The sequence below is a fragment of the Moschus berezovskii genome, chromosome 18, assembly GCF_049115385.1.
Source record: "Moschus berezovskii isolate FMDL1 chromosome 18, NW_MosBer_1.0, whole genome shotgun sequence".
In the NCBI taxonomy this organism is placed as follows: Eukaryota; Metazoa; Chordata; class Mammalia; order Artiodactyla; family Moschidae; genus Moschus; species Moschus berezovskii.
The window spans coordinates 27,158,601-27,185,667 of NC_142477.1; positions in this window are offsets into that span (position 1 = coordinate 27,158,601).

Genomic DNA, 27,067 nt, shown 5'->3' on the forward strand with positions numbered 1-27,067 from the left:
GCCACCTCATGCGACGAGTTGACTCACTGGAAAAGAGTCTGATGCTAGGAGGGATTGGGGGTGGAAGGAGACGGGGACGACAGAGAATGAGATGGCTGGATGGTATCACCGACTTGATGGACATGAGTAGTTGGTGATAGACAGGGAAGCCTGGCGTGCTGTGATTCACGGGGTCACAAAGAGTCGGACACGACTGAGTGACTGAACTGAACTGACAGTTACTGAATAAAGCAGGCCATATGCAAAATACATACATATTTTGAAACATATTTTTCAATTACTTAACATAATAACATTTGAGAATAAAATAGAAATTGAAAAGAATAAAAAAACAAAAATCTTGGCCAAATTAGCTTTCGCTAGTTCAAAGAATCTATTCACTTTGTATTTTAAGTAAAATAATTAAATTAGATTGTTTCAAAGACTGACCTTCCAATATGCTAAGGTTGACTTTATGTTTGTTTAAACTTCCTAAATCACTAAAACTATAATTTATTGCAAGATATTTATGTATAAAGAGCCAAATTGTTATGGGATTCCTTCATTTGATGCCAAGCAAAATACTTAGCTAGCATACAAATGTAGGTAATTTATAGTCCTCTGATGAAAAAATTCACCACCACTCTGCAGAGAATTGTTTTCCTGTTTTAGAGGAGAAAACTTAATTCCTGCTTCTCATTGGAATACCTTCCAGAAATGAAATTATTTTTTTGAGATGTACTATAGATTTTTTCTTGATTTAACGTAAAAATTATTAGATTAATACACTTGACTTCAATAAATATGTACATATATATTTATATATCATATATAATATATATTAATATTATGTGAATAATCTCTCCTATATACATTATATATAAATATATACTTATATGAGAGAGAAGAATTTTGTCAAATCAAATAACTGACACCTAGACATAGCTTGTTAAAAGATGTTTTAACAGGAAGACCATTACCACTCTCTATCCTCATAACTTACACATTCCTTTAGAAACAGTGAAAAATTTAGTTTATTCTTTTTAGTGCTGTTCTTTTAGTTGATCATTGTAACCTCACCTTCATTTCTGAGTCTGCTTCTGGAACGAGTTCATCTCAGAGTTTGACGTCATTCATTCTCACAAACCGAACTGTCCTGCCACTCTCCTTTGATGTCTTCTGTTGAGTGGATTTTGATACTAAGGTTGTTATTATATCTCTGAAAGGAACCACATATTCCTATTTATTCTTTTCATTTTTATTTTGAATAATAGTAATACTAGTTATAGCATATCTATTGGATTGGATATTGGAGCTATGTTGCCACAAGCCAAGGAATACCTGGGATCAGCACAAGCTAGGAGAGGCAAAGATCCTTCCCTGGAGGCTCGAGAAGGAGCATGGGACTGCTGATATCTTAATCTTGGACCTACAGCCTCCAGTGATGGGAGAGAAGAAATTCATTTTATTTTACGCCACTCAGATCTTGGTACTTTTTTACTAAGAAACTGATGCTGAATTTGGTACCGAATATGGGGCAGTGGTGTAACAAATGCCTGAAAATGTGGAATTAACTTTGTATTTGAGCAAAGAGTAGAAGCTGGACAAACTTGGAGGCATTTGATAGAAATAACTTAGATTGCTTACCAAAATCAGTTAGTAGAAATATGGGTGTTAAAGGTGATATTGACAAGAGTTTATTTGTTGTGGGAAACGTGGTAGAAAATGCCTCTATTATCTTAGAGAATATATATATATATCTCACCCCATGAACAGAAAACAGAATGCTCATGGAAAATAAATGAGCTTCTGCTGAGATCTTAAAAGAAAATGAGAATCATGTTATTTGAAACTTGAGGAAAGGAGATCCTTATTATTACAAAATGGCAGACAACCTGGCTGAAGTGGGTTCTACTATTGGATGGAACACAGAACTTGTAAGCAATGAACCTAGATATATAGTTAAGGAGATTTCCAAGCAAAATGTTAGAGATATGGCTTGATTTCCTTTTGCTGTCATATGTATGTGGTCTTGGGACCCTAGATGGAAGTTTTAATAATTTTAATGTAAATTGATAAAAAGATGTATAAAGGTCGTCTATGGTGACTAATAAAGACAATAATATATCTATTTAAGATATAGAGAGCCAAGTTATTAGGATTTAGATTAGGTTTTCTTTACTCTTAAATGAATGCTAAATTAATTATCAGATAAAAAATTCTGAGATTTATTTTTTATTTTGTCATGAAGAAAGGATTTTGTTAGTGTGAGTTTTTTAAATAAGATTTATAAAACCTTCAGTATGAATTGTAAAGATTCTTTTTTCTTCAATACACTACATATAGCACTTGCTTCAGCAGCACATATACTAAAATACACTACATATTTAGGAGGCTGAATAAATTATTTGAGAGATAGTTATCCATACATAGAATGTGAGTTGGAGTTCATTTGCAATATTCTCACCTGCTTTGGTACCATAATGCTGGAATAAAGATATGCCCAAGCCCTTAATTATAACAAATATGTCTGAACATGGAATTCACAACTACTATTTTTTAAACCATCTAGAATACACAGCATACTATTTGCACTAAGACATATACATCTACCATTTCTCAACTTGCTCAATTATCATATGTTAACTAGGAAGAAAATCTCCATGTGCAAAACCAAACGAAAAATATAAGCAGTATTTGGCAATAATCAAATACTACAGAAATTATTTTTACATATTGGTTTGAATTAACATATTTATTTGGTTTCCTTCTTAAATTGAACCATCATAAGAGTTATAAAGTCTCAAAATACACGAATCACTTAGTTAAATACTTTTTTAGTTAATTATCATTTGGAATTACTAAATTGTTTGCTCACATTTCTTTCTCTTTTTCTTCCTTTTGGTAAAGTAATGTTTAATCATTCAGACTGGGGGGAAATGGAGGCCATAAACATCTTTGCTTTTAATATGACTCAAAAATCTTTATTTCATTATTACTTGATAATTTGAGTTTAGTTGCTTTTGGATTTCCTATTGGACAAGTCTTAAAACTCATCATTTTATTAATCCCTACCATTTACTGTTCTGGATTACAAATCTGTTACTGCAACATATATAATCTGTATATAGGTATTGCAGTGTAGCACTCCCTTCTATTTTTTGGCATTATTTCAGTTTGGAATTTATATTCAATTAAAAATAAATTTTTGTTTCAGTTCATTCGCTCAGTAGTGTCCGACTCTTTGCGACCCCATGAATAACAGCATGCTAGGCCTCCCTATTCATCACCAATTCCCGGAGTTCACTCAAACTCATGTCCATCGAGTCGGTGATGTCATCCAGCCATCTCATTCTCTGTCATCCCTTTCTGCTCCTGCCTCCAGTCCCTCCCAGCATCAGAGTCTTTTCCAGTGAGTCAACTCGTCACATGAGGTGGCCAAAATATTGGAGTTTCAGCTTTAGCATCAGTCCTTCCAATGAACACCCAGGACTGATCTCCTTTAGAATGGACTGGATGGATCTCCTTGCAGTATAAGGGACTCTCAAGAGTCTTCTCCAACACCACAGTTCAAAAGCATCAATTCTTTGGTGATCAGCCTTCTTCACAGTCCAACTCTCACATCCATACATGACCACGGGAAAAACCATACCCTTTACTAGAGAGACCTTTGTTGGTAAAGTAATGTCTCTGCTTTTTAATATACTATCTAGGTTGGTCATTGACTATGCCAAAGCCTTTGACTGTGTGGATCACAATAAACTGTGGAGCATTCTGAAAGAGATGGGAATACCAGACCACCTGATCCGCCTCTTGAGAAACCTGTATGCAGGTCAGGAAGCAACAGTTAGAACTGGACATGGAACAACAGACTGGTTCCAAATAGGAAAAGGAGTACGTCAAGGTTGTATATTGCCACCCTGCTTATTTAACTTATATGAAGAGTACATCATGAGGAACGCTGGGCTGGAAGAAGCACAAGCTGGAACCAAGATTGCCGGTAGAAATATCAATAACGTCAGATATGCAGATGATACCACCCTTATGGCAGAAAGTGAAGAGGAACTCAAAGGCCTCTTGATGAAAGTGAAAGAGGAGAGTGAAAAGGTTGGCTTGAAGCTCAACATTCAGAAAACGAAGATCATGGCATCTGGTCCCATCACTTCACGGGAAATAGATGGGCAAACAGTGGAAACAGTGTCAGAGTTTATTTTTTGGTGCTCCAAAATCACTGCAGATGCTGATTTCAGCCAGGAAATTAAAAGATGCTTACTCCCTGGAAGGAAAGTTATGACCAACCTAGATAGCATATTAAAAAGCAGAGACATTACTTTGCCAACCAAGGTCTGTCTAGTCAAGGCTATGGTTTTTTCCCGTGGTCATATATGGATGTGAGAGTTGGACTGTGAAGAAAGCTGATCGCCGAAGAATTGATGCTTTTGAACTGTGGTGCCGGAGAAGACTCTTGAGAGTCCCTTGGACTGCAAGGAGATACAACCAGTCCATTCTAAAGGAGATCAATCCTGGGTGTTCATTGGAAGGACTGATGCTGAAGCTGAAACTCCAATACTTTGGCCACCTCATGTGACGAGTTGACTCACTGGAAAAGAGTCTGATGCTGGGAGGGATTAGGGGTGGGAGGAGACAGGGACGACAGAGAATGAGATGGCTGAATGGCATTACCGACTTGATGGACATGAGTTTGAGTGAACTCCGGGAATTGGTGACGGACAGCGAGGCCTGGTGTGCTGTGATTCATGGGGTTGCAAAGAGTCAGACATGACTGAGCAACTGAACTGAACTGAACTAGGTTGGTCATAACTTTCCTTCCAAGGAGTAAGCATCTTTTAATTTCATGGCTGCAATGAGCATCCACAGTGCACAGTGTTTTTGGAGCCCCAAAAACATAAAGTCTGACACTGTTTCCACTGTTTTTCCATCTATTTCCCATGAAGTGATGGGACCAGATGCCATGATCTTCGTTTTCTGAATGTTGAGCTTCAAGCCAACCTTTTCACTCTCCTCTTTCACTTTCGTCAAGAGGCTTTTGAGTTCCTCTTCTCTTTCTGCCATAAGGGTGGTGTCATCTGCATATCTGAGGTTATTGATATTTCTTACAGCAACCTTGATTCCAGCCTGTGCTTCTTCCAACCCAGCATTCCTCATGATGTACTCTGCATATAAGTTAAATAAGCAGGGTGACAATATACAATCTGACGTACTGCTTTTCCTATTTGGAACCAGTCTGTTATTTAAAATTTTTCATTAAGGATAGATGGATCACAAATCTGGAAAGAGAGACAGCTAGTTGTTCACAAAGCCTGTTTTATTTTTCTCAATGATACATTGTACAGTGCATTTCCCATACTTGACATCAAATGTAGCCATGTGTCTGATACAGTCAATCAAAAATGAACAGAAAATACACCCACAACTTACAGGCCTTGGCCAGCAAACCTTCCCACATTAATTACTTAACTATATTGCATTCTGTCAGCTTAGTAGACATGGACAGTGAATTTCCATGCCACGTGTTGAAGAGTGTCCAAGCCCCAGAATAAAAAGATCCTTAATTTCTGAATCACCATTAGGACAGTATAACTGTTTTAAACATTATGTGCCAGAAAAATAAATTTCTTGGTTTTAACTACTAAATATTTTGCTGTTTGTGGAACTGGCTGACACTACTAAGTACAGCTCTTTCCAACAGCTATAATGTAGTGATTGACTTAACAGGAAAGGAATTTCCTCAGATGTGTTTAACTCACAAGTTGTCTGGGAGTTGCAAGAGCACATATGCTACTATAGAAGTGACATTTTAAAAAATTTAAAAATGTTTTTTTAAAAAACTAAAATTAAACAAAACTAGTGCTGATAATTAAATACAGACATTATAATGTGAGTGATGATTTTTAGTATAATTTTTAAAAAATACCAATATTAGGATATTTCTATTTCCTATCCAACAGTTACTTTGTATCAATTATTCATTTACCACTGTGTGGTGATTCATCTGTTAATCTCATCTTTAATAAGGATTTTGTATATGGAGCATATCAGCATAAGTACCTCACTTTCCTAAAAAGGAAAATTCTTTTTTTATTCTCACATACGTAGACATTCTACGTATGTAAAAACATATGTAATTTTATTCTCACATACGTAGACATCCTATGTATGTAAAAACATATGCAAAATTCTCACATTTTATTCTTTTTTTATTCTCACATATGTAGACCAGTATAACAGCATTATTGGCAGAGATACAAACACCACAAATATTAACAAGTAACAGTATGCAATGGAGAAATTCTTGGAGTTTTTTGTTTTCTTTTTCTTTGTTTGCCAAGACTTGACTAAAAATTATGTTCCAGCTTCCTTCTACCTAGGTGGTGATACATGAAGTGTTCACAGCATTGGAATGTCTGAAGAAGTAACATGGATTATTCAAGGTCAAATGACTTAAAAGCAAGTGTGTCTTTTCCTTCCTGTTCCTTTTCATCAGCCAGTTTCCTATATTGGAAGATGGTGCCTGATAACATAGCAAAATCTTCAAGAAGAAAACTTTAACCTCCCGAATTATTACTCTGAGCAGTAATCTTTTGGCTCCTCCCACTACTGACCTGCACTGGACTGTAACACAAGCAAGAAATAAAATCTTTCTTGGTGAACACAGTGAGGTTCTTAGAATGTGAATTATTTTAGTGCCTAGAATAACTTAACCAATCAATTACACAGTGCTTTGTTACAACTTGATCATTCAAAGGATAATATTGAATGCTCTATGGCTTTTTACAAAATTAAAATCTGATGAAAGAAAAGCTACAGTTTTATAGAAAAAATTACATGTATGTATGCGAAGAGCTGATATTGGATATAAAGCAGAACATGAGACTAGACTTAATAGTTAAAAATTGTAGAAAAGGGAAACCTCTTTCAGATTTCGCCTATAAAATGAACAAAAACAATTTAATCACATTATATAAGGAGAGAAAGACAGAAGACCAAAGAGAAAGAAACTGAATCCATTATAGAAAACTAAATAAATATTTCATACAAAACACCAGAGAGCATAAAGTCAAATTTACGAGGTGCAGTAAGGAGAGCTCCTGGGTTGCTGGACCTCAAGATGCTGGATAGGCTGGCAGTGTGTTTGCAGAGGACACTGAACTCTTGCCCCTTCTCCAATACCTCCCCTTACACATCCCTTCCATTAGGCTGTTCCTGAGTTGAAGACTTTGTAATAAACCATGAAGTTGGTCAGAGAACCAGTGCTGCAACCACAAGTGCCAGGAGCAAGGATGATTGCTAAGCAAAACACTTTTTCAATCAAGGCTCACAGCTGTACTACTCTGATTTCCAGGGTAGGCTGCATCCCATGGGCAACTATTCTAACAGTTGGATAGTAGTTGACTTGGACTTCATGGGGAAGACAAAAATAAGCTTAATGGGGAAGACCTCTGCATGCTTGCCTGGGGTGCATCATCACATTATTGGGCATTTTCTTAGTTATGGATAAACAGGAAAAATCTATTCCATTTGAGCTATATATTTCCAAGGATGCCATGCCAAGAATGCAAACATGCGCAACAAGGGGATGGCAGATCAGTTTGACTTCAAAGCTTCTTTTTCTTACAGAGTCTTCAAAAAAGACAGAGATCGTATGCTCCTGCCTCACTGCACTTCTTCCAAAAGGGACATGACTCCAGAAGTGCCTCTGAGGTTCCCTTCAGCATCCTGGAACATGCGAAGGAGGAATGAGCCACGCTGAATTAGACTCTGTGGTTTATAATTGCTCAAACCCTCCGAACACTGTTGAACCCTTGATTCCAAAACTTGCTTGCAAGTCTTTTTTTTTTTTTTTTTTGACTGAGAATTCATGGATGTTATCTTCCTCTTAAAAAATTCAAACCATGGTGATAGCAAGGTGGGGGAAATGAAAGGAATATTCCACGTGGTTGGTACGGAATTCAGTCAGGTTTAAACCAGTGGAATTTAGAAAGCATCCTTGAAATTGGTAGCTGAGCATTCCCAGTTAATGACTAGAGCCAGACATATTCTTCAGACCCAAAGCAAAGCTGGGATTCTACTCTTACTTTCCAAATCCAGTGAAAAGCTGGAGAGCTCCGTATCTAAACTTTCTCTACCTCAGTGCATGCTTGATCTATACGCATCTCACTTGTGAGCCCATATTTGGGATAAGATTATATAACTGCACACGAGATAGTAGACCTATCTACTATCTGGGCAGAGCATTCTATCTTTCACATGAAGGAAATGTGTGTTTGCCTCTCTCTTGATGTGCCCTTGCCTTTCTGCATGGGCTTCCCTTATAGCTCAGGTTGGATTCCTGGGTCGGGATTATCTGCTGAAGGGATAGGCTACCCACTCCAGTATTCTTGGGCTTCCCTTGTGGGTCAGTTGGTAAAGAATCTGCCTGCAATTTGGGAAACCTGGGTTTGATTCCTGGGTTGGGAAGATTCCCTGGAGAAGGGAAAGGCTACCCACTCCAGTATTCTGGCCTGGAGAATTCCAAGAACTATATATATAGTCCAAAGAGTTGGACAGGACTGAGTCACTTTCCCTTTCACTTGCCCTACTAATAGAGATGTTCTTGATGTGTTTATATTGGATCTACTCTGAAGACTAATTTGGTTTTTGTTATGTGAACTACTTTCTGGCTTTTTTTGTCCCCCAGGGAACTGAGAAGTTAAGGGGAAAAAAAGAGAATAAAAAGGATAGGGTCAGAAGTGATATTTCAAAACATAAAGACAGAAAAATTTATTTTAATCTTACAAAAAAAAAATGTATCATTAATAAAAGAATAAACAAAAAATTAACAAAAAGTTAACATTTTATTAACAGAAAATATTATAAATATGTCGATTTAATTAAAAAATGAATGTTTAGTTAAACAAACATATTACAAAATCAAGTAAATAGGTGTTTGATACAATGCTTTTCAATGTTAAAATAATTAAAAAAAATTAAGTAGCAAAATCATCAATATAAAATTGCAAATTCACTGTCTGCAAAACAATAAAAGTATTTTTGGGGGTCAAATGATACAGATCTGAATAAATTTCTAAAGTTAGTAACTATAATATGATAGAAAATAGGTTGAAATGAGTTTTTTAAAATAATAGCAACAGAAAAATAAAAATAGCTATATTTTTATAGGTTTATGAGATTGATCTAAACAATATGTACTGCTTCTAAGAAAAAATAATAAAAACTTCTATAAGACAAAATGAAAGCATATTTCATTTTGGAATACGAAAAACCCAAAATAAAGCATATAAGTTCTACCCTGTTAATATATGTTAACAAATCTTAACAAAAGTAATCTTAAAAAGCTTGCAACAATTCTGTAATTTCTTCAGTCATTTAACACAACTACCCACAACCATGAACAATCTGGAAAAGAATTGCCAGTTCACTTTTTAAAAAGGCAGTTAAATGATAGTTTAAATTTCTACAGTAAGGATCAGTGATGGATCCATGCCAGATGCACTCATATTTTTTAAGATGCAAAGAAACTTTATTAAAATAATTATTTCAGCTGCCAGTTGTTTACTAGTGCTTCTAGAATCCAAATGACTTCCCTGGTGGCTCAGACGGTAAAGCGTCTATCTACAATGTGGGAGACCCGGATTCGACCCCTGGGAGGGGAAGATCTCTCGGAGAAGGAAATGGCAACCCACTCCAGTATTCTTGCCTGGAAAATCCCATGGAGGAAGGAGCCTGGTGGGCTACAGTCCATGGGGTCTCAAAGAGTCAGACAGGACTGAGCAACTTCACTAGAATCCAAACCCAATCTCTGTTCCCAGAGTTCTAGGATAAAACACTTAGCTTCTTACACTGTTACCAAAATATCAACTGAAAATATTGAAAAGCACTAATAAGGGTCCAAGTTAAATTAAATATGGGATGGAAAAGATTGAGTTTAGCATACAAAACAAAACAGATGACAAGAAAAATGATCAATTCATTTAACTTAATAAAAACCAAAGACAACTATCAGCAATCCATTACAAATAAAACAACAACAAAAAAAAAATGGAGGAAAAATTCAACAAAGTTTAATAAGCAGAAACTAAATATAAGGAACAGAACAACTAGGTATTTGGAAATAGCAAAATTATTTGTAATCATTTCTGAACAGAGAAATATTAAGAAAACTAGTATGCAAAGAAAAAAGCACTCATTCAATTTATATATTTTTCCAACAAATTGGCAAAATGTTAAAATAGTTTAATGACAACACAAAATATGTTTATATATGCAGAAACCAGTCACTCTTCCTAGAAGAAAAAGTGAAAATATATAAACCATTATGAAAAACAGTATCAAATCTCTTAGATTATGATGACATCAATTGAGGAATCAGTGCCACTCATTGTTAAGAAAATTATAAGAAATACATAGAGTTGAGACAGTAGTTTCATTAAAATTAAATTTCTAATTTTCAGATAATTTAGCTTAAGCACTCTATAGTTGGAGATTAGGTAAATACTACATCTGCAGCCACATAATAATGTACCTTGCAGTAACTAGAAATTATTATTTAATACAGTGAATAATATGTGAGTAATCATTCAATTAATATTAAATTAGAAAGGTAGTGAAATACTACATATAGATATCAATATGTGGAATATCATATGTTTATAGAGTAGTTTTCACAATGCAAGTTAATAATAGTAGATATATATCACTAGACACACGTATAGAGAAATAAAGAATGATCACAGAGTTATGAGAGAGTAATTGATATGATCTTTTTGGTTATATATATCCCAATCAATGAGGAAAGCGTGGCAACCCTCTCCAGTATTCTTGCCTGGTGAATCCCATGGACAGAGGAGCCTGGAGAGCTAAAGTCCATAGGATCGCAAAGAGTTGGACACAACTAGAGTGATTTGGAATGCACACACACTTCCCAATCATAATTATGCTTAAAATTAGTGTATTACTTTGTTTAGTATTCAATTTTAGGATGATTTTCCAAGGAAAATAAGCATACAATGAAAAAATATGCTTCTCATATGGCTTTATATATAACATCAATTTCAAAAGTAAAACATGAGTTAATTAAATTGTCATGTAAGAGAAATGCTACATTACAGTCCAACCTTAAAATAAAATACATAGCAAATTGAAAAGCATTCAGACTGATTTTACAAATATTTTAATTAAAGCAAATGTTCATTATATAAAGTCATGTGCAAAATTAGGATTTAAAATTATGAAAAATTGTTCGAACATTGTTGTCATTGTTCAGTCACAAAATTATATCTGAGTCTTTTTGACCTCATGAACTGCAGAAAACCAGGCTTCCCTGTCCTTCAGTATCTCCTGGAGTTTGCTCAGACTCATTTCCATTGAGTTGATGATGCCTTCCAACCATCTCATCCTTTGTTGTCCTTTGGCCTCCTGCCCTCTATCTTTCCCTGCATCAGAGTCTTTTCTAATGAGTTGGTTCTTGGCAGCAGGTGACCAAAGTATTGGAGATTCAGCTTCAGCACCAGTCCTTCCAATGAATATTCAGGGTTGATTTCATTTAGGATTGACTAGTTTGATCCCCTCGCTGTCCAAGGGACTCTAAATAGTCTTCTTCAACACCATAATTCAAAAGCATCAATTTTTCCAACACTCAGCCTCCTTTATGGTGCAGCTCTCATATCTATACCTGACTACTAGAATAAGGATAGCTTTGACTATAGGGACTTTTTTGGCAAAGTGATGTCTCTGCTGTCTAATACAGTGTCTAGGTTTGTCACAGCTTTTCTTCCAAGGAGCAAGTGTCTTTTAATTGCATGGCTTCAGTCACCTTCTGCAGTGATTGTTTTGTCCAAGAAAATAAAATCTGTCACCATTTCCATGGTTTCTCTCTCTATTTGCCATGAAGTGATGGGACTGTATGCCATGATCTTTGTTTCTTTGAATGTTGAACTTTAAACCAGTTTTTTCACTATCCTCTTTCACATTCATCAAGAGGCTCTTTAGCTCCTCTCCATTTTCTGCCATAAAAGTGGTATCATCTGCCTGTCTGAGATGGTTGATATTTCTCCAGGCGATATTGATTTAAGCTTATAAGTCATCCAGCCCAGCATTTCACATGATGTACTCTGTGTAGAGGGGCTTCCCACATGGTTGAGATGGTAAAGAATCTGCCAGCAGTGCAGGAGACCCTGGTTTGATCCCTGGGGTGGGAAGATCTCCTGGAGAAGGGAATGGCTACCCACTCCAGTATTCTTTACTAGAGAATCCTGTGCAGAGAGCTACCTGGCAGGCTACGGTCCATGGGGTTGCAAAGAATCAGATATGCCTGAAACAAATGTGCACAAAAGCATGCACTCTGCATAGAAGTTAAATAAGCAAGGATGACAATATACAGCCTTGACATACTCTTTTCCCAATTTTGAACCAGTCCATTGTTTCATTTCTGGTTCTAACATTGGCTTCTTGTCCTTATCAGGTTTCTCAGGAGACAGGTAAGGTGGTCTGCTATTCCCCTCTCTTTAAGAATTTTCTATAGTTTGTTGTAATCCATACAAAGGCTTTAGTTTAGTCAATGAAGTGGTAGATTTTTTGTTTTAATTATCTTGCTTTATCTCTGACCTAATTGATGTTGGCAATTTAATCTCTTTTCTCTGCCCTTTCTAAATCCAGCTTGTACATCTGGAAGATCTTTGTTCACATACTGTTGATGACTAGCTTGAAGGATTTTGAGCACTACCTGTATGGCATGAGGAATGAATGCAATTGTGAGGTAGTTTGAACCTTGTTTCTTTGACAGTTTCTTTGGCATTTCCTTTCTTTGAGATTGAAATGAAAAGTGACATTTTCTACTACTGTATACATTGTTGAGTTTTCCAAATTTGCTGGCATCTTGAGTGCAGCACTTTAAAGGCATTATCTTTTAGGATTTGAAATTGCTCAGTTGTATTTTAATAACATTTAACCGCTTTTTTCATAGCAATGCTTTCTAAGGCCTACTTACTTCACAATCCAAGATATATGGCTCTAAGTGAGTGACCACACCATTGTTGTATCTTGCCACCTTTTCTTAATTGCTTCTGCTTCTGTTAGGTTCTTGCCCTTTCTTTTACTGTGCCCATCTTTGCATAAAGTGTTGCCTTTGTATCTCTAATTTTCTTGAAGAGGTCTCTAGTCTCTCCCATTCTATGTTTTCCTCTACTTATTTGTATTGTTCACTTAAGAAGGCTTTCTATTCTGTTACTCTTTAGAACTCCACATTCAGCACATTCAGTTGGGTATATCTTTCCTTTTCTCCTTTGCCTTTCTTTTCTCTTCTTTTCTCAGCTCATTGTAAGGCCTCCTCACACAACCATTCTGCCTTCTTGCATTTCTTTTTCTTGGGGATGTTTTTGTTCACTGCCTCCTATACAATGTTATGAATCTCCATCCACAGTTCTTCAGGCACTCTGTCTATCAGATCTAACCCCTAGAATCCATTTATGCCTTCCATTGTATAGTCATAAGGGATTTGATTTATGTCATACCTGAATGGCCTTGTGGTTTTCCTTACTTTGTTCAATTTAAGTCTGTATTTTCAATAAAGAGCTCATGACCTGAGCCACAGTCATCTCCCAGTCTTGTTTTTGCTGACTGTATAGAGCTTCTCCATCTTTGACTTCAAAGAATGTAATCAATCTGATTTCCATATTGATCATCGTGTTATGTCCACATGTAGAGTCTTCTCTTGCCTTATTGGAAGAGGGTTTATGCTATGACCAGTGTGTGTTCTTGGCAATCTTTGTTACCTTTGACCTGCTTCATTTTTTACTCCAAGGTCAAATTTGCCTCTTACTTCAGGTATCTCTTGACTTACTACTTTTGCATTCTAGACTCCAGTGATGAAAAGGACAACTTTTTAGGATGTTAGTTTTAGAAGGTCTTGTAAGTCTTCATAGAACAGTTCAGCTTCAGCTTCTTCAGCATTACTGGTTGGGGCATAGACCTGGATTACTGTGATGTTGAATGGTTTGCTTTGGAAACCAACTGATATCATTCTGTCATTTTTGAGATTGCACCCAAATACTGCATTTCAGACTCTTTTATTGACAATGAGGGCTGGTTACTCCATTTCTTCTAAGTGATTCTTGTCAATTGTAGTAGATATGATGGTCATCTGAATTAAATTTGCCCATTGTTGATACGTAGAGTATATAAAATAATTGGAAAGAAATAGATTAAAATAGAACAGTTTCTTTTTATTAGTGAAATTTAAGGTCCTTTAAAATATAGTATATTTGTTCAAATTAATTAGGCTCAATTGACCTTAACTTCAAATCTAGAAATTATTAAATTTATTTTTCTCTACAAGTTAATAAATTCTGTTTTTGACACTGATGAAGATAAAAGATGACAGATTAAATTTATTTTTCAATACCATTATTAACTTACTCAAAAGTAGAGAGCTTTGAAAGCAAATCAATTTAAATGGCATATTTGAAGGTTAAGGGATACATATATTAGACAATCTTATTTATTCATTTTTAGCTCTTCTGGATCTTCCCTGCTGTACTTGGGCTTTCTCCAGTTGCTGTGAGTGGCTACTCTCTAGTTGCAATGTTCAGGCTTCTAATTGTGTTGATTTCTCTTGTGGAGCACAGGCCCTAGGTGCATGGGCTTCAGTAGTTGTAGCATGCAGGCTCAATAGTTGCAACAGATTGAACAATTCTTGATTTATCAGTAAGGTAATAATTTTAATGTGTTCAAGGATTATTTGTTCATCATTAATTAGCATGCTGGTTTATAGTTATAGACTGCTATTAAATTTATAATGTTCCAATATTTTTCACTATGCTCCCCGCATGCTAAACAAAGCTTTGTCATCTATAAATTTGTTAAAACTCTTAGAAGTTGAGTAGAATTACTGTACAACTTTAACAAAACAAGTTTCAAAAATGAGAAAGCATTTGTATAGACATTTCTCCAAACAATATATAAAAATGACTGACAGATAGATGAAAAGATGCTCACATGACTGACTAATCATCAGTTCAATTCAGTTCAGTCACTCAGTCTTGTCCAACTCTTTGCAACCCCATGAATCGCAGCACGCCAGGCCTCCCTGTCCATCACCAACTCCTGGACTCCACCCAAACCCATGTCCATTGAGTCAGTGATGTCATCCAACAATCTCATCCTCTGTTGTCCACTTCTCCTCCTGCCCTCAATCTTTCCCAGCGTCAGAGTCTTTCCCAATGAGTCAGCTGTTTGCATCAGGAGGCCAAAGCACTGGGGTTTCAACTTCAACATCAGTTCTTCCAAAGAACACCCAGGACTGATCTCCTTTAGGATGGAGTGGTTGGATCTCCTTGCAGTCCAAGGGACTCTCAACACAGTTCAAAAGCATCAATTTTTTGGTGCTCAGCTTTCATTATAGTCCAACTCTCACATCCATACATGACCAATGGAAAAACCCAGCCCTGACTGGATGGACTTTTGTTGACAAAGTAATGTCTCTGCTTTTTAATATGCTGTCTAGGTTGGTCAAAACTTTTTTTCCAAGGAGTAAGCGTCTTTTAATTTCATGGCTGCAATCACCATCTACAGTGATTTTGGAGCCCAGAAAAATCATCATGGAAGTGCAAATAAAAAGCACAAGTTATCTCCTCACATCTGTTAAAAAGGCCCTCATCAAGAAAACAAAAAGAAAAGAAATATTGGTGAAGATATGGATTAATTGAAACTATTGTGTCCTGCTGGTGGAAATGTCAACTGGGATAGGAACAATAGAAAATATTATGAAGGCTCCTCGGATATTAAAAACAGAGGTACTCTATTATGTAAAGTTAAACAGAGAGATAGATACTGCTTAAGATGCATACTGATTCTCCTTATATGAGATATCCAAAGTAGTCAAATCCCAAAGAAGAATGTGGTTACCAAGAGTGTGAAAAATGAAAGTGAAAGTCTTTCAGTCATGCCCAACTCTTCGTGACCCCATGGACTACAGTTCTTGGAATTCTCCAGACCAGAATACTGGAGTGGCTACCCTTTCCCTTCTCCAGGGGATCTTCCCAACCCAGGGATGAAACCTAGATCTCCCACATTGTGGGTGGATTCTTTACCAGTTGAGCCACAAGGGAAGCCCTAACAAGAGTGTGGGGAGGGGGAGATGTGGAGTTGTTACAAAATGGGTATATGTTTTATTCATGCAAGATGAATAAATTCTAGAGATCAGCTGTACAGCACTGTGCTCATAGGTAGCAATACTTTAACGTAGTGAATACTCTTAGGATTTGTTAACAAGTTAGACTTCATGTATATGTTTTTTACCACAATAAAAAGGAAGAAAGAGGGAGAGGAGGAGGGAAGTCTTTTAAGAAGCTGTATTAAAACATCCTCTATAAAGAAAATCTCTCTCTGGATTTTTAGTCCAATATTATTAGCAAAAGAAATATCTTGATGAGGATCCCTAATTCAGTTAATTATGGTTCATGTGCATTTAGTCCAATTGGATTCTTCAAAATAACCTTCACATTCTTATTCTTACTACAAATTTTTTTTCCCCTCAGTTGTTGACAGGCTTTCCTGATAACTGCTACATTACAATTGTGGGAATTGTGGGTTTTGGTTTTGGTTGATTTTTCTGATAACTGTTCCTTGAACCTAAAAGCATTTCTCATTATTTTTTCTTTACCATTCAATTGATATTTTTCATATAGCTTCACTGAACTTGAGATGAACTCTAGTATTCCTTTTGCTTTGCAAATGCAAATGTTTTATCTCTTTACTGGTAGATGACCTAGTTAAATTGTTAGTTTTTTACAAAACATCTAAACAATTTGTCAAAATAGGTTTTGCATTCCAAATAGATTAATTAACATGTCACCCACAAAAGTTTTTCTTAATTTGAATTTTGGCTTGGTGATGGACAGGGAGGCCTGGTGTGCTGTGATTCATGGGGTCGCGGAGAGTCGGACACGACTGAGCGACTGATCTGATCTGATCTGATTGTTTCAACTTGATAATATTATTTTAATACTACTCATTTAGTATATATACATATAAAATTTTATTTAAAGAATTAACATTTTATCAAACCAAGAAATAGAGCAGAAAACTAAAAAAAAAACCAAAAAACCTGTTAACCAGCTAATACATCATTAAGATTGTTATAAACGTTATGAGGTATTTAATCTTTACATAATAAACTCAAGTTACTTTAGAGGAAATCTTAATTTTTTCTATGTAACAGTAACAGTATTACCCACTAAAATGAAATAAGAATATTGCTTAGCTACTTAACTTTACATTGAAGTTAGGGCTTCATAATTAATTTCAGAGATGGATTTTTTAAAATTATTTTTCAGTTTTACTAATATGCAAATAACACATTGATGGGTACACATATTACAAAATACAACAGAACAACCATTTGATTTTGCATTTGCAAGATTGGGCCACAAAACATAATTTCAGTACTTAGTATTTTTAATTAAAATATTATTAGGTATAATTTCCATATGAAATACACGCATTTTAGGTGTATACTTTGGTGGAGTATAAAAACATATAACCTTGGAAATACATCTTAATAATGATTATAAAGCATTTCTATAGTCCCATAAAGCTTTCTTTTTCCCCCAATTATCCTTATCCCTCATATTCCATTCTTCAGGTTTATGCAAACATTGCTCTGCTTTCTCTGAATAAAGATAAGTTTCATTTGTTCTAAAACTTTGTATACATAAAACCTTAGGATTACAGTGGCTCCTTTTACTCAGCAGGCTATTTTTGAGATTCATCTTTGCTGTCGTGTTTATTAGAAGGTCATTCTTTCATATTATCAAAGTAGTATTGCTATATATATATCACAATGTTTATTCATTCACTTAGAGAAAATTGTATTGTTTCTGATTTTGAACTTTCTACAAATAAAATTACTATAAACATTGTATAAATTATTACATATGTACTTTGAACATATGTACAAATTATTTTCTGTGTATCAGTTTAATTTTCTTTTGGCTATGTATGTAGAAGTCAAATTATGTCATCATAAGGTCAGTGTATATTTAAGTTTATATGAAAATCACAAACTATTTTACATTCTAACCAGCAATGTCTGAGAGATGTAGTTGCTGCCCATTCTCATCAATACTCAGCAAATATTGATATTAGCATTCTAGTGATTGGGTTATGGAGTATTTCATTATACTTTTAATTTGCATTTCCTTGATGATTATTAATGTTGTATCTTTTCATGTGATTATGGAATACCCACATATCTTTGGGGGAAAGTATTTGTCCTTTTTAATTACTGGAGTGTTGACATTCATTCAAAGGTGAGGAAGACTTCTAATGTGCCCAAGTCCTTCGTCTAAAAACATATGTCAACTATTTTGTCTACATTTGAGGTTTACTTTTCATCTTTAAAAGGTGTCTTACAATAAAGGAGGAATAAGTGTAGATAAACTGTATCACAGTTTTGAATGTCTAAAGCTTTTATATCCTAGCTAGAAAATCTTCTCCTAACCAAAGGTCACAAAGTACTTTTCTATTGGTTGATGCCAAAAGCAATCGCAATTTTGCGTCTTTGAAACTCTGTTTGATATTGGAATACATTCTTATATGTGGATATGTTATATATCATTTTGATGCACATTTCTTGCTTTATATTTTTGGTTAATGGCTTATTATTGCTATGTATTTTATATTTATTTTATACTAGGGAAATTATGTTAGACAAAAAGTCAATTTGAGCAATTTTCCTATTTGAGTTCAAAATGGGTCACAAAGCAGAAGAGACAATTCTCATCATCAACAATGCACTTGGCCCAGGGACCGCTATTGGACATACAGTGCAGTGGTGGTTCGAGAAGTTTTACAAAGGAGACAAGAGCCCTGAAGATGAGGAGTGCAGTGGCTGGCCATCAGAAGTTGACAATGGCCAAAAGAGGACCGTAGAAGCTGATCTTACAACTATGTGAGAAGTTGTCAAAGAGCTCAGCACTGAGCGTTCTATGGTCGTTCGACATTTGAAGCAGATAGCAAAGCTGAAAAAACTTGATAAGTGGGTGCCTCATGAGCTGACTGAAAAGAAAAAAACTGTCATTTTAAACTGTCATATTCTCTTATTCTACACAACAGCAATGAAGCATTTCTCTATCAGGTTGTGATGTGTGAAGAAAAGTTGATTTTATATAACAACCAGCGATGAAGAACTCAGTGGTTGGACCAAGAAGAAACTCCAAAGCACTTGTCAAAGCCAGACTTGCACCCAAAAAAAGTCATGGTCAGTGTTTGTTGGTTTTATGCTGGTTTGATCTACTACAACCTTCTGAATCCTGGCAAAACCATAACATCTGAGAAGTATGCTCAGGAAATTGATGAGATGCATTGAAAACTGCAATGCCTGCAGCTGACATTGGTCAACAGAAAGGGCCCAGTTCTTCTCCACGACAACACTTGACTGCATGTTGCACAACCACTTCTTCAAAAGTTGAACAAATTGGGCTGTGAAGTTTTACCTCATCTGTTTTGCCATAGTCACTTGATCTCTCACCAATGAACTTTTGTCAGAGAAAACAGTTCTGCAATGAGCAGGAGGCAGAAATGCTTTCCAAGAGTTCAGTGAATCCCAAAGCACGGATTTTTATGCTATAGGAATAGCAAACATTTTTCACTGGCAAAAATGTGTTGATTGTCACGGTCCTTATTTTGATTAATAAAGATGTGAGCCTAATTATAATGATTTAAAATTCATGGTCCAAAACCACAATCACTTTTTCACCAACCTAATATGTCCTTTTTCATGGAGACCTTTCTTATGTTTTGCTGCGATTATTTCAATATTTCTATATTTATGGTCTCTGTATTCCATACCACTTATCTTTATGTCTATTCTTATACAAATACTACTTTGTTTAGATGATTGTATCATAACAGAAAGTTTCAACTGGTGTAAATCTACCATTTTTTTTCAAATTTTTTGGTATCAAATATCCTTTACATATAACTATAATCTTACTTCTGGAGTGTCAATTTCTCCAGCAAAAAACTGCTGTGGCTTTGATTAAAATTTCATTGAATCTATATAAATTACATTTTACTATTGAATATGACCTTAGAGCTAGGATTTTGAAAAGTGCCATTTATCCATTTTAAGGAATTTAGCTTATATTCCTAGATTTCTGAGAGCTGTTTTTTTTTTTTTTTTTTTAATTTAATGGTAATCAAAGCTATGGTTTTTCCAGTAGTCATGTATGGATGTGAGAGTTGGACTATAAAGAAGGCTGAGCACCAAAGAATTGATGCTTTTGAACTGTGGTGTTGGAGTAGACTCTCGAGAGTCCCTTGGACACCAAGGAGATCAGTCCTAAAGGAAATCAGTCTTGACTATTCATTGGAAGGACTGATGCTGAAGCTGAAACTTCAACACTTTGGCCACCTAATGTGAAGAATCAACTCACTGGAAAAGACCCTGATGCTGGGAAAAAGTGAAGGCAGGAGGAGAAAAGGATGACAGATGGTTGGATGGCATCACCAACTCAAAGGACATGAGTTTGAGCAAGCTCTGGGCATTGATAATGGACAGAGAGACCTGGCATGTTACAGTCCATGGGGTCACCAAGAGTCAGACACGATTGAGTAAATGAAGTGAACTGAACTGAAATTTATTTAAAAATGTACAGCATTTTGAGGGAATGATATGGATTCTCTTCTTTCTTTGGCTAACACAGTGAAATTCATGAAAGCATAAAAAAGTTAAGCCAACTTCATTTTTTCAGAATAAACCACAGGTGTTTATTTTGACGATGTTGGAAATAAACAGCTCAAATCTCTTTCAAGAAGACATGCCTCATAGAGCTGGGTCAATTAACAGTCTTTGATGGCACTTCTCTGTAGGATATTGTTAAGCTTACCCTGGACTGTTCTAAGCTCATGAGTAAGCACCTGTGTGTCACATGCTCAATTGCTCAGTTGTGTCTCTTTGCGACCCCACGAAATGCAGCCCACCAGGCTCCTGTGTCCATAGGATTTTCCAGGCAAGAATACAGCAGTGGGTTGCCATTTCCTTCTCCAGTTGATGTTCTTGAACCTAGGGATCAAATTCTCATTTCCTGCATCTCCTGCATGGGCAGGTGGATTCTTTACTACTCTGCTACTTGGTATGCTTACTTACTTACTTACTTACGTCTTACTACAAAATGCAGAATTCATTTCATGGACAACTTTTACTCTGAAGAGAAATTGTAAGAGTGATGCTGTGGTCTGGGTTCTTATTATCCAATTTTTCTTTCTTTCTCGTCTTTGATAGACTGACCACTGCCTTAAGAATTTGCCTGCCTACTCCTTTTTCCTTCTTTGAATTCCTGGTGGGCTGTTTTCCTGCATAAACATTGTTCATAATAATATCATACATATTCAATATCATATCATATTTAATACTGTGGGACTTACTGGATGGTTCAGCAGTAAAGATTCTGTCTGCAGTGAAAGAGATGCAGGTTTGATCTCTGGGTGGAGAAGAACCCCTAAAGTAAGAAATGACAACACACTCCAGTATTCTTGCCTAGGAAACCCCATGGAAAAAAAGAGCTTGGTGAGTTACAATCCAAAGGGTCACAAAGAGCCATACATGACTTAGCAACTGAGCACGAATATTTAATATTGTATCATTTTATAAAATCCAGAAATATATACATATATGCTGGATTTAATTTAAATAGTATTTTAAGACTTTTATATCTATATTAATTTAGGATGTTTATCTGAAGATTTCGTTTTTAAAAAAATGTCAAATTTTTGCTGAAGTGTTATGCTATATATGCTTCAAATATATTTTTTCTGAAAGAATTTGTGCAGAATAAGTGTTTATTGGTTCTTTAAATGTTTTTGTTTATGCTGTTATGCTGTGATGTTTTGTCTCTCTCTTTACGACACTTTGAACTGTAGCAGCCAGGTTCCTCTGTCCATAAGATTTCCCAGGCAAGAATACTGGAGTGGCTTGCCAGTTCCTTCTCTAGGGGATCTACTCAACCCAGGGATCAAACTCATATTTCCTGTGTCTCCTACATTGCAGGTGGATTCTTTACCAACTGAGTCATCAAGGAATAGAATTCACCAGAAAAGACATTTGAGCACAGAATGTTCTTTAGGAGAAAGTTTTAAATGCAGACAAAATGATTCAATATATACTAGTATACTCAGATGATTTTTCTTTTTGTATTAGTCTGCATGACCAGTGTTGCTAAAAAGTGTGTGCACGATGTTACATAAATTTGTCATATCTTCTGTTTTTTTTTTTTTCAATGGTTTTAGGACCTATAGTTATGCTTATGTTCTTTCTTCCTTGTTTGGTCTACTAAAGGTTTATCAATTTTATGTGTTTATACCTTTTTTAAAAATAATTGGGCCATTATATTTCTTTTGTTGTCTCATGATATTTACTCTTTGGGTATATACATTTTTTTAAACAGTAACTTAGGGTTTAGGACACGTGTTTTTTAATTTAACACAGTCTGCCTACAAATCATACTTTAACACTTCACATATAATGTAAGAAATTTGAAAAAAAAAGGTACTTTAAAGTCCTCATTACTCTGTGCTATTGTTCCTTCTTATTTAAAAGTCTCAATTATTTTTTTATTTTTATGCATTTATTTTTATTTATTCATCGTTTTGGTCTTTACATGTCTTATGTTTTATTATATGCTGAAAACAAAGCTGCTATATCACTGAGAGTAAATTTTGTTGCTTTCCCTTAGAGAAATGTTGAGATTTTTTTGCATGTATATGAGATAATTGTAGATGAGTCTAATTTTTTCAAGGATTACTTTTAAGCATTATTAGGAGAGATCTAAAATAAGTTTTTTCTACAGATAAATTTAGTACTAGAGATAAGATATGACTCTTCTGGAATCTTATCTTAATCTCTCTGGTTTTGTTGAAACCAAAGAGATTATTTCTCAGCCCTGTTTAGTATTCAGCAAATTGCTGGATGTCATTCTTATTTACCTTACTCTTCTCTAATGCTCTAGTTCTCACATTCTAGACACCTGAACATTAACAAACTCATATATTATCCTCTAAAAAATAGCACGACTGCTGTTGTATTTGTGTTTTTTCTGCATTGTTCATAGTCTGGGAACTGCTTTCATGCAGAAACCTGAAGCAATCTAGAGATAAGCTTGTTTGTCTGTCATAAATTACAGTCTTGTGGTGCCCATATCCCAATACCTGAAAACAGTAATTTTATGTATTTCTTTTAATCATGTAGTAATTTACAAAGGGGCATGAGACCAGTACAGATTATTTTAAAATCCAAAAGTAGAATTCTTGAATTATCTATTTTCTTTATTATTATTTTTTATAATTTTAATACCATTGAGACAACCACATAAAACAAATGACTATTAATAATGCGTCATAAAATTTAAAAATCTATCCTAGTCAGAAGATAGGACCTTTGCAAACAAGCCAGATGCCTTCAGATGCCCCTTCCCAATCACAGTTCTTTTCTCTCTCCAACAGTAATCATGATTCTGGCTTTTTGCTTTATGTTTCCTTACTTTATGGGCTTCCCTCATGGCTCAGACAGTAAAGAGTCTACCTGCGATGTAGGAGATCTGGGTTCAATTCCTGGGTTCAGAAGATCCCCTGGAGAAAGGAATGGCAACCCACTCCAGTATTTTTGCTGGTGAATTCCATGGGTAGAGAAGCCTGGCAAGCTATAATTTATGGTTTCACAAAGAGTTGGACAGGACTGAGTGACTAATAATTTTGCTTTTTAAATTAACATTTTAGATCAAACTCCCGTTATCATAATTCATTAAATTGATCACAAAATGTAAAAGAAAGTGATAACGTTAACTTAAACCCCTCCCAAATAAACAATCACTATGGAATATATTAAAATATCAGTAGTGTTCTTGCCTGGAGAATCCCAGGGACGGGGGAGCCTGGTGGGCTTCCGTCTATGGGGTCGCACAGAGTCGGACACGACTGAAGTGACTTAGCAGCAGCAGCAGCAGTGAGGCTTAAAAACACCTAATGTTGAAAATCAGCAATTATTTTCTTTATATAATTTCCTTTTTCATTTGCTTTATTCGCCCAATCTAATTAAATATAATTCTGCAAGTATTTCCAAGAAGAAGAAAGAATTTCAATGAAATATACATGATAAACTGAGGCATGTCTCTGCAGGGACCTTCTCCCATGCCCTCCAAACTATGTTTTGTAAGCTACAAAATGAATCTCCATGGAGCGTCCACATTCACAAAGGTTGCCAATCACCTCCAGTCAAATGAGGATGCACGCATTGCTTGCCCACCATCAGCCTCATTTTGCTTACCATTTTCTCGTTTATACTTATGTCCAGTTTCTCCTGACTCTCAGCCTTTATGCACTGTCCTCTCACTGCTGGCTTTTATTTAAGTGAGCTTTTCCTTGGCATTCAGGACTCAAATTGTATGCTTTCTTCTCCAGGATAGTCAGAGGCCCTCTTGACATATAATACTCTTAATTTGCATCTACTATGGAGGAAATTCACCAGTTAACTTTTCTGTACCTGACCCAGAGATTGAACCCAGGTCTCCAGCATTGTAGGCATATTCTTTATCTTCTGAGCCCCCCAGGACATTCTTCTATACCTGGCATTGAAGGTAAATCCCTTGACGAATGATCATATTTACTTATTACTGTATCCAAATAGCCTGATAAATCATTCTTCATTCAATACAAAAAGTACTCTTGGATTAACAGTTACTGTTAAGCAGTGACCCTACTATTGTCAATATTTTTATCTTCATTTGCTTAGCTCGCTCTTTTTTTTAACTTTTTATTTTATATTGGAGTATAGCCAATTAACAAATGTTGTAATAGCTTCAGATGGACAGCAAAGGAACTTAGCCATACATATGCATGTATCCATTCTCCTCCGAACTCCTCTCTCATCCAGTTAGCTCGCTCTTTTTACTTCAGGACCCCTCTGCCCTCCCGCTCGAAGTAAGCAGTGTGCTTACGATGCAAAATCCTCTTCAATTCACACCCATAACTTTCTATCAACTCAGTTTTCTCTGTTTGTGTTTCAAAGCAAAACTGTAATATATGCTGTTTGTATCAAATTTTAGGAATTATTTCTAAAAATGCATTCCTCTAACGACTGAGGATTTATATTGGCACCACACATTCAAATTTCAACAGGCATTTGCCATCCTATAGAAAATACAAAGTGACATTCAACTATACTCTGAGTTTAGATAATACACTTATCCTGGGTGCTAGATAGAATAAAAAATAAAAATAATGTGTATTCATCTGTAAAAGTCATCTTTTCTATATAAATGATAATATAGCCATCACAACACTTTGTAGGTAAAAATCCAATGTAACAATTTATGTGTCTTGAGTATGAAAATAGGGAAGTATTATTTCCTGGACAAAATCCAGACTGAGCAAAACAAATAACACTTTTCCAAACAGTGATTCACCAGAATGTAACCTTTCAAAAAATTTTCCGCTAAGAAAATACCCTACAGAGTGTATTACAAAATAGCATGTCCTTAGTATACAGCCAGAAGCAAAACTTATAGTGGGAAAGAGATTCATGCATTCTAATGATCACATTATTAACACTGGCTTGGATTTCTTTCGGTGTCATTTCACTCAATCATCAGAGGACATCCTTGTAGCTCACTGAACAACTTAAGGAGAGATTAACATTTTCACCTTTTTGAATGAATTATCTGTACAACATGAATCATACACTAAGGAAGGAAATTGATGGAAACCAAAGCAAAGATGTTTAAAATAATTCAAAAATCTAAGGACAAATCAATCTTATTTGTTTTCATTGGCTTAATATACCATGCTGCAGTGTGCTGTGCTTAGCTCAGCTTCTCAATCATACCTGACTCTTTGTGACCCCGTGGACTATAGCCTACCAGGCTCCTCTGCCCATGGAATTTTCCAGGCAAGAATACTGGAGAGGGTTGCCATTTCCTCCTCCAGGGGATCTTCTCAGTGCAGTGATCAAAACCGCATCTCCTGCATTGGCAGTCAGATTCTTTACCATCGTGCCACCTGGGAAGCCCCAATATACTATGCTGCTGCTGCTGCTGCTGCTGTCCCTTCAGTCATGTCCGACTCTGTGTGACCCCATGGACGGAAGCCCACCAGGCTCCTCCATCCCTGGGATTCTCCAGGCAAGAACACTGGAGTGGGTTGCCATTTCCTTCTGCAATGTGTGGAAGTGAAAAGTGAAAGTGAAGTCGCTCAGTTGTGTCCAACCCTTAGCGACCCCACGGACTGCAGCCTACCAGGCTCCTCCATCCATGGGATTTTCTAGGCAAGAGTACTGGAGTGGCTTGCCATTGCCTTCTCCGAATATACTATGCATCTTATCCTAAAGAAAATACAAATTGTTCTAAAATGAGCTTCTCAGTGTTGACCCCAAACAACATGGCTCATGCACCTCTCAAGTTCTTGGACGTTAGGCTTTTAAACATCTCCCATAATCCTCTGATATGGTGGGACAGAGGTTCCCAGTTGGGCTAAACTATTAGGACACATTTCTATTCTTCAGTTCAGTTCAATCATATCTGACTCATTGTGACCCCATGAACTTCAGCACGCCAGGCCTCCCTGTCCATCACCAACTCCCAGAGTCCACCCAAACCCTTGTCCATTGAGTGGTGATGCCATCCAACCACCTCATCCTCTGTCATCCCCTTCTCCTTCTGCCCTCAATCGTTCCCAGCATCAGGGTCCTTTCAAATGAGTCAGCTCTTCACAACAGGTGGCCAAAGTACTGGAGTTGCAGCTACAACATCAGTCCTTCCAATGAACAATTAGGACTGATCATTAGGATGGACTGGTTGGATCTCCTTGCAGTCCAAGGAACTCTCAAGAGTCTTCTCTAACACCACATTTCAAAAGCATCAATTCTTCTGCACTCAGCTTTCTTTATAGTACAACTGTCACATCATACATGACCACTGGAAAAACCATAGCCTTGACTAGATGGACCTTTGTTGACAAAGTAATATCTCTGCTTTTTAATATGCTGTCTAGTTTGGTCAGAACTTTCCTTCCAAGGAGTAAG